An 8,723-nucleotide genomic window follows, 5' to 3' on the forward strand; every position below is an offset into this window, starting at 1 on the left:
ATATCATACCTTGTTCTTTGTTTTCAGAGAGTCTTGGTATTCTCTCAGAAGTGCATCATGCATGAGTGTGTATGTGTGCACAAAGTCATCAAGTCTTGTGAGCCTCTTGTGCTGAAAGCGAATCTTTTTCAGATCCCACTGGCTCTTCTCCATGATCCCCTGGGTTTTATTATCTGTAGTGTAATTCTGTCAAATAACAGATTTGTTAGTGAGTTAGTAAGTTTTCAGTTTGGCGAATGTTATGTGCCTATAATTGCATGTTTAATAGCTAGGTGTTAAAGTTGTGGTTTACTTTGATTTTAGTTTTTGGTAAATTTTACCTGATTTGATTTCTGGGCCAGTCTTTCAAACCTTTTTGACACCTTTGCATAAAGGGGTCCTCTTCCATGACGTCCAAGGTTACCTGTCACAGAAGCACAAACCTTTAAGAATCAGAAAACAAGCTAAAAATAAATGTAAACATGAAAAATAGTTAGTTCACTTACCAGTAGTAGGCCTGACCACAGGGCAGCCTGAGGCAGAAAGTACTTCTGAATGTTCAGTATGAAGTTTGGGCAGAAGTACGCATTTTGCTCTCCGTCTTTGTCCAATGCTGCCTGCTGGATTACCCTCTTAAAGTGGTTGTCAAACGGTGTTGGGCCCAAATCATTCTGCAAGTGACGCAATCACAGTCATATAATTTCTGTACATTTTGTTGTGCTTTGTGGTAGAAAAACACATGCAATTTACAAGATTATATTTCTGTGGTCCATGCAATTGTGTATTTCTTAATTTCAAGGACTACCGTGACAATAAATGAATATATGCAGACATCTCTCACACAGGAATTGTGTTCAATTAAAGAACATGTATTTAGGCATAAATAACAAAAGGAAATTCATGCAAGCATACTGAAAAACAAGAACATACACAAACAAAAAATTAAAACACTCAACAAAGAAAAACTAAATATGTAATTTATATATTCTCAAAAAGATTACCTACCACAAAGTCTTCCTCAGCAATGCTTGTGTGACAGGTCGTCTCCTTCCTTGCCACTATATGGCACTATGCCAACGCAAACGGCATACTGATTGAGGCACGGGGGAATGCGTCCTTATATATAGAGGTGCAGACACACCTGCCCCTCCTCTTTCTCTTCCGGTTCCCTCCGGTGATTGTGGCCTGTTCGGTGTGACCGGTGTGGGTGCTGGCGAGGCCGTTGTGGGCGCACAATCCTTGCCATTCAGGTAACGCACTTTGCCAGTTTGCCATCGTTCATGTGTGCATAAAGCGGGCGTTGGTGACGCGATCTCCGTTTTTATAGCGCGATCGGCTGCTGGGGCTGTGGGAAACGCATCGCTCCACCAGAAGCATTTCCTGGATGCGCTTGCCCGCTTTCTTTCGGTAGGTCCTCAATTGTTTGTGGTTTAGCGGCTTTGTCACTCGGTTCCCAGTTGATTATTTCTGATGTGTTTTGGTGTAGCTGGGTGATTGGCACGCAGCGCAAATTAATACTCCTCTGTCTCTCTGGCATTACTGCAGATTGGTATGTATAAGTTCATTGTTTAAAGATGTTGATGGTAATTGTATGTATTCGGGCACTAAATAATGTGTGCTATTCTCGTAAAGGCCGTGATAAATTGTTGGCCCGTATTCAGCCACTGTGCCCTGGATCTGCGCTGCTGTTTTGGCTCCGTTTAATTTATGGATGCTCCGGACTCGCTGTCAGGACTCGCAGTCGGGACTTCGATTCCTGTGATCTATTAATAGATACGTCCTGCCCTGAGCAACCGTGAATGGGGATGAGACTGACAGTGTTAAGGGGCATCAATTATTGAAATGTGCTTTATATAGTTTATTATTTTGTATCATTTTGTGTTTGTTTGTATTTTTGGTATTCTTAATTATTTTGGTTTTCTCCATACCAGTCCTGTGTAGAACCTTTGGCATGTTTTAACGTGTTTCTTGTTTTTGGTTAGGTGCTGTGGCCCAGAGGCGGCAGTCTCGTCCTTGGTGGTGGTCCCCTTCACGATTTCCTTTTGCTTTAATGTGTGAGTGCAGTGTTACGGGTGTTTTAAGTAACGGACCCTTCCACTTTTGATTTGTCCCTGCCGTCTGGTAAGCTCCAGCCCCTTTCCCTTGATTTTTATTCTTGCTTGGTGCTTATTTTATGTGATTAGTATTATTATTATTATTATTATTATTATTATTATTATTATTGTTACTGATGTGTTGGAACTTTTGTTAATTGCCGCTCTTTTCGTCGGCCAGCAGCAGCCAACATCCTCTCACGAGCACCCTCAAAAGCAACTCTGAGTCTGGCCTGGTGCTCAGCCACCCAGTCCTGCACCTGGCCTGGTACTGGGTCCTGGACACGTCCCAGGAGAAAGTCAATTGGAAGACGAGGTTCCTGGCCGAACATAAGCAAGAATAGCGACTCGCCTGTGCCCTGATGAGGGGTTGTGTTATAACAATAGAGCACCTGGCAAACAGGCAGCCCAATCCCGTTTCCGGGAGGCCGGAATGGTCCGAAGAAGGTTATGCAGAGTTCGATTAAACCGCTCGCACTGACCATTACCCGCTGGATGGTACGGGGTGGTACGGGATTTAACAACCCCATACAAAAGGCAAAGCTGGTGAATCAGCGAGCTCTCAAAACTCCTTCCTTGGTCTGAGTGCAAGCGGCTCGGGACACCAAACTTATAAAACCATTCAGAGATCAAGACCTGAGCCACGGTGGAAGCCCGTTGATCCCGAGTGGGGATGGCCATCGTAAATTTGCTGAACACGTCCGTCATGACCAGGACGTTCTCATACCCATTCCGAGAGGGCTCCAACAACGTGAAGTCAATCGCCATGATCTCGTTAGGTCGGGAAGCAAGCAAGTGGCCCATAAAGCTATGTGACCCGTGCCCAGAGTCCTTCCACAGAGGTAGGTAGAGCCTTCCGCCGCCAGAACACAAGTACATCTTTCAGGAGGGGGTCAGCCTCCTGCAATGAATGAAGGTCAGCCGCAGACTGGAGGGGGAGAACTGAGACCACAGACTGGGTAGCTGATGCCAAAAGAGCTGGAGGTGGATCCTGCTGGAGGCTGCTGGGGACCAAAGTACCCAGCAAAGAGTTCGAAAGTTGGTGGGAACCGGGTGCATACTGCTGCGACAGTGTATCCGCATTTCTGTTGCTGCGACCTGAACGATACTTGACATCAAAGTCAAAAGCGGCAAGTTGGGCAGCCCATCTTTGTTCAGTGGCTCCCAGTTTGGCAGACTGGAGATAGCTTAATGGGTTATTGTCAGTAAAGACAACACACTTATGCCCCAACAGATACTCTCTGAACTTTTCTGTCATGGCCCACTTGAGCGCGAGAAATTCCAGCTTCATAGAGCTGTAGTTGGACATATTGCGCTCAGTGGGCCGAAGACCTCTGCTGGCATAGGCCACCGGTCTCACACCGCTGTCCGTCTCCTGTGAGAGGACAGCCCATAGGCCACTATGGCTGGCATCAATTTCCAGAATAAAAGGCCGTGAAAAGTCAGCATAGGTTAGCACTGGAGCTGAGACCTTGATTTCAAAGCCTCAAAGCTCTCCTCACACTGAGGGATCCATGCAGCACCCAAAGCCGAGCCTGGCCCTTTCATTGACCTTGTGCCTACTAACTTAGCCACCAGCTGATGCAGAGGACCCGCCAACTTGGCAAAGCCACTTACAAAACGCCGGTAGTAGCTGGCAAAACCCAGAAAGGAACGCAACTCAGAAACGTGACTGGGACATCATCAAGGAGCGGTATATCGTGGGAAATTAGGTTGGTACAGCCCAAGTCACCATCATGGGCTGAAAAGACTGACTGGTACTTGTACAGCAGAGACTTTACGTCTGCCTGCTCTTGCTCAGGCAATGCGGACAAATCAAAAGACTCGATCCTACTTGGTACTGAAGGAGCAGCTGCTTGGGAAGAGATAGTCACCAAAGTAGGCTCCACTTCAGTCACACCAGCAGGTAGGCTGACGACTTGGGCAGTGCTCAGGATGCCAAGGCTGGTCCGTGGGTGAAGGAGGACCTCAGTTGTCCCAACATTGACCACAGGGACATATGCAGTACCCTGAGCAACCTGTACCAGGCAAGGAGAGACTAACAGCCCAGCTGGCAGACCTGACTCAGAGGGCTCGAATAACACACTCTGACCGGAAAACTGCTGGGAGCAGGTGCTAGTAACCAGCTTCATCACCCCACCAGGAATGCGCACAACCTGCTTTCCCCTCACCCTCACCCTGCCAGTAGGGCCCCCAGGACCATGAGTGGACGACTGGTGACACCTCTGTAAGGCTGCAACGACCGGACCAGGTGCTTGTGAAATGAAAGGAGAATCAAAAAGAGAAGGACCATATGCACCGAACAGTTCACGGTAGCATCGACGAATCACGTTCATCCCAAGGATCCCCGGGACAGAAGACTCAATGCCAGGGGGGTCCTTAACAACAAGGATCCCACAGTGGGGCATCACCTTCCCACAGAGTTCCACATCAAGCTCTACATAGCCGATATATGGAATCGCTAAGCCATTAGCCGCTCGCAGCTGTAGCCAGTGACAAGAACGAAGGCGATCATGGCCCCAAGGTGCAAACTGCTCCAAGAAGAAACTTTCCGTAATTGTGGACACCATGGAACCAGTGTCCACCAAGCATGACACAGAGACTCCCCCCACGGAGGCATCAATGTTCAGGCAAGGAGCAATTAAGCCAACTGCTGCACCTCCCTGTGAGCCTATGGACTCCCCAACTGAACTGTGGCTCAGCAGCTCAGTGGGCTTCAGTTTTCCGACGGGTGAGAAGAATGAGTGTTTGAGTTCAAACCAGCTGCTGAATTAGCACGGCGTCGATGGGAGGCCCGTACGCCATCACATTCTCGAGCAAAATGGCCAGGCTGCTGGCACCTTCTGCAGATTAAAGGGCCACTACGTGAATTTTGACCTTGGGAATGAGGGGCCTGCAGGGAGGCTACAGTATGAGTCAACTGATCAAGCTGCTCCTGCTGTCTCTTCAAGAGATTCATCAGATCACTGAGATCTGGTCCAAGTGGTTTGATATTAGCAGTAGGTTGGGTGTGGCCCTGTACCCTATACTGTAGGCCATAAGCTGCTGGCAGAGAAGCACTACGCCCCCTAGCACCCCCTGGAAGACCCTCCCTCTCCCATCGAATGGCCTCACTGCGTAGCTCCAACAGGGTGGCAGTCGGCCAGCGGCGGACATATTGTTTCAGCTCCCGCCGAAGAGAACAGTCAAGTACATGCTCAATAAATTGATCACGAAGGAGGACATCGGCATTTGGTACCCCATCAGGTGCACACTGCTTGACCTGTGCCATTAAAGCCATAAGGGCTAAGGAAAACTCATGCAATGTCTCCCCCTCAAGTTGGTGCCGAGAAAAGAAAGCCTGCTGCAGAGTTACATAAGGCTGAACACAGCCATACAGTTCCTGTAAGATCGCGAATACCCTACTTGGGTCTCCTCGCTCTGCAGCCGAGCGAAACTTGATCTCTTCTCTCGCTTCTCCCTCCAAATGATCAAAGATGAAAAGGGCCTGATCAGCAGCAAAAAGATGGCGGGAACGCACACATGCCTGTACTTCCTCTACCCAATCAGTTATCCCAATGCCAGTTTTACCATTGAACATCGGGCACCTACGGTCTCTTGGCACAACAACCAACCGCTCTGTGACAGCAGCGGCCGCACCTGCAGACGGGGCCTGACTAGGTGGAACAGAGTAAGCAGCCCCACCAGATCCCCCTGGAGAAACAGCCCGCTCCTGACGAAGTCGCTCATTGTCTGCCTTAAGCTGTAACACAAGCTCCTTAAGTTGCTGCACCTCCTCCTCCTCCATGCTGACTGAGGGAAAACTGCACCAAAGCCTCACAAGAGAGTAATAAATTAAGAACTAACACTGCTGTTTTGGCTCCGCAACTACACATACAAAAACTGATGAAAAGTTTAACACAACAAAAGAACCTATACATAAAAAACAAAAGAAAATTAAAGAAACCAAATCTCTGCCCCCTCTCTTTTTTTTTTTTTTTTTTTGTTAATGTGGCATCCTGCCGACAACGCCAGAATGTGGCATGGCGTGGTAGGGTGACTTCACGTTGTTGGAGCCCTCTCGGAATGGGTATGAGAACGTCCTGGTCATGACGGACGTGTTCAGCAAATTTACGATGGCCATCCCCACTCGGGATCAACGGGCTTCCACCGTGGCTCAGGTCTTGATCTCTGAATGGTTTTATAAGTTTGGTGTCCCGAGCCGCTTGCACTCAGACCAAGGAAGGAGTTTTGAGAGCTCGCTGATTCACCAGCTTTGCCTTTTGTATGGGGTTGTTAAATCCCGTACCACCCCGTACCATCCAGCGGGTAATGGTCAGTGCGAGCGGTTAAATCGAACTCTGCATAACCTTCTTCGGACCATTCCGGCCTCCCGGAAACGGGATTGGGCTGCCTGTTTGCCAGGTGCTCTATTGTTATAACACAACCCCTCATCAGGGCACAGGCGAGTCCCTATTCTTGCTTATGTTCGGCCAGGAACCTCGTCTTCCAATTGACTTTCTCCTGGGACGTGTCCAGGACCCAGTACCAGGCCATGTGCAGGACTGGGTGGCTGAGCACCAGGCCAGACTCAGAGTTGCTTTTGAGGGTGCTCGTGAGAGGATGTTGGCTGCTGCTGGCCGACGAAAAGAGCGGCAATTAACAAAAGTTCCAACACATCAGTAACAATAATAATAATAATAATAATAATAATAATAATAATAATACTAATCACATAAAATAAGCACCAAGCAAGAATAAAAATCAAGGGAAAGGGGCTGGAGCTTACCAGACGGCAGGGACAAATCAAAAGTGGAAGGGTCCGTTACTTAAAACACCCGTAACACTGCACTCACACATTAAAGCAAAAGGAAATCGTGAAGGGGACCACCACCAAGGACGAGACTGCCGCCTCTGGGCCACAGCACCTAACCAAAAACAAGAAACACGTTAAAACATGCCAAAGGTTCTACACAGGACTGGTATGGAGAAAACCAAAATAATTAAGAATACCAAAAATACAAACAAACACAAAATGATACAAAATAATAAACTATATAAAGCACATTTCAATAATTGATGCCCCTTAACACTGTCAGTCTCATCCCCATTCACGGTTGCTCAGGGCAGGACGTATCTATTAATAGATCACAGGAATCGAAGTCCCGACTGCGAGTCCTGACAGCGAGTCCGGAGCATCCATAAATTAAACGGAGCCAAAACAGCAGCGCAGATCCAGGGCACAGTGGCTGAATACGGGCCAACAATTTATCACGGCCTTTACGAGAATAGCACACATTATTTAGTGCCCGAATACATACAATTACCATCAACATCTTTAAACAATGAACTTATACATACCAATCTGCAGTAATGCCAGAGAGACAGAGGAGTATTAATTTGCGCTGCGTGCCAATCACCCAGCTACACCAAAACACATCAGAAATAATCAGCTGGGAACCGAGTGACAAAGCCGCTAAACCACAAACAATTGAGGACCTACCGAAAGAAAGCGGGCAAGCGCATCCAGGAAATGCTTCTGGTGGAGCGATGCGTTTCCCACAGCCCCAGCAGCCGATCGCGCTATAAAAACGGAGATCGCGTCACCAACGCCCGCTTTATGCACACATGAACGATGGCAGACTGGCAAAGTGCGTTACCTGAATGGCAAGGATTGTGCGCCCACAACGGCCTCGCCAGCACCCACACCGGTCACACCGAACAGGCCACAATCACCGGAGGGAACCGGAAGAGAAAGAGGAGGGGCAGGTGTGTCTGCACCTCTATATATAAGGACGCATTCCCCCGTGCCTCAATCAGTATGCCGTTTGCGTTGGCATAGTGCCATATAGTGGCAAGGAAGGAGACGACCTGTCACATCTGGGTCATCAATGACTGGCTGTGAAGCTGCTGTCAGAAGTGTCTGCAGGTTTTGAAAATGTTTCTCAACCTTTTCACCACTGCGTGGGCTTGAGAACAGCACAGTAGCACTTACTTCTACTACATCAAGCTGTTTCAGAGAAGTAGCCTGAGTCATCAGCCCGAAGACATGCATGCACAGAACATAGTGTTTTGCAGCACTATGAGGAAGAATTATACATACATTAGTTATTTGTATGCCACTGCATTGTAATATACCAAATATTATTCAGTCAAAAGCCCATACTCACTGTTTTTTGCAGAGGTCCTTGGCGTTTTTCATGACATGGCTGAGGCATCTGTGTAGGATAGGAAGTGCAAATGCATGCTCCTTTCCTTGTCCTGTCACAATGTCATAGTATTGTGATAACAGTTCATTCAGACTTAGGCCACATAGGTTGTGTGACATTGACTGCATCAGAACTGTGGAGCCATCACAAATGTACATGAGTGGCCTTTTTCGAATTTTGGGCCCATGTAATTTGACACAGTCTGTGATGAAGGAGCCAAGAAAGTATGACACAGATGCAGTGGTGTGGTCACATGTAACATATGTGGCAACAGGGACAGGGGAGCATCCTTTGACTGGATTTCTCACTACAAGTTCGTAGATATAAAAAGGTGCGCTGTTCCCTTTTGCCTTTTTAACGATGCTACCAGTGGCATCTAGGTACACAATGTCCTACTTTGATCTTTGGAGGAATAGCTGAATTGTTTTCTTAGACCACAGCATAACACCTTTAGGCTGCAGGA

The 8,723-nt window shown here is 47.8% G+C and overlaps 2 long non-coding RNA genes across 2 annotated transcripts; one reads left to right on the forward strand and one right to left on the reverse strand.

The window, feature by feature from the left end:
- Positions 1 to 1,186: 1,186 nt before the first annotated feature.
- LOC131459975 (uncharacterized) lies at positions 1,187 to 2,146 on the forward strand. The gene is made up of 3 exons (XR_009240309.1): positions 1,187 to 1,229; positions 1,307 to 1,386; positions 1,466 to 2,146. It is a non-coding gene; the product is annotated as an uncharacterized LOC131459975 (long non-coding RNA).
- A 4,648-nt stretch (positions 2,147 to 6,794) lies between these two features.
- On the reverse strand, positions 6,795 to 7,760 carry LOC131459933 (uncharacterized). The gene is made up of 3 exons (XR_009240305.1): positions 7,712 to 7,760; positions 7,555 to 7,634; positions 6,795 to 7,475 (listed from the first exon to the last, which is right to left on the reverse strand). It is a non-coding gene; the product is annotated as an uncharacterized LOC131459933 (long non-coding RNA).
- Between the last annotated feature and the right edge of the window lie 963 nt (positions 7,761 to 8,723).

This window comes from Solea solea, chromosome 5 (assembly GCF_958295425.1).
Source record: "Solea solea chromosome 5, fSolSol10.1, whole genome shotgun sequence".
NCBI lineage: Eukaryota > Metazoa > Chordata > Actinopteri > Pleuronectiformes > Soleidae > Solea > Solea solea.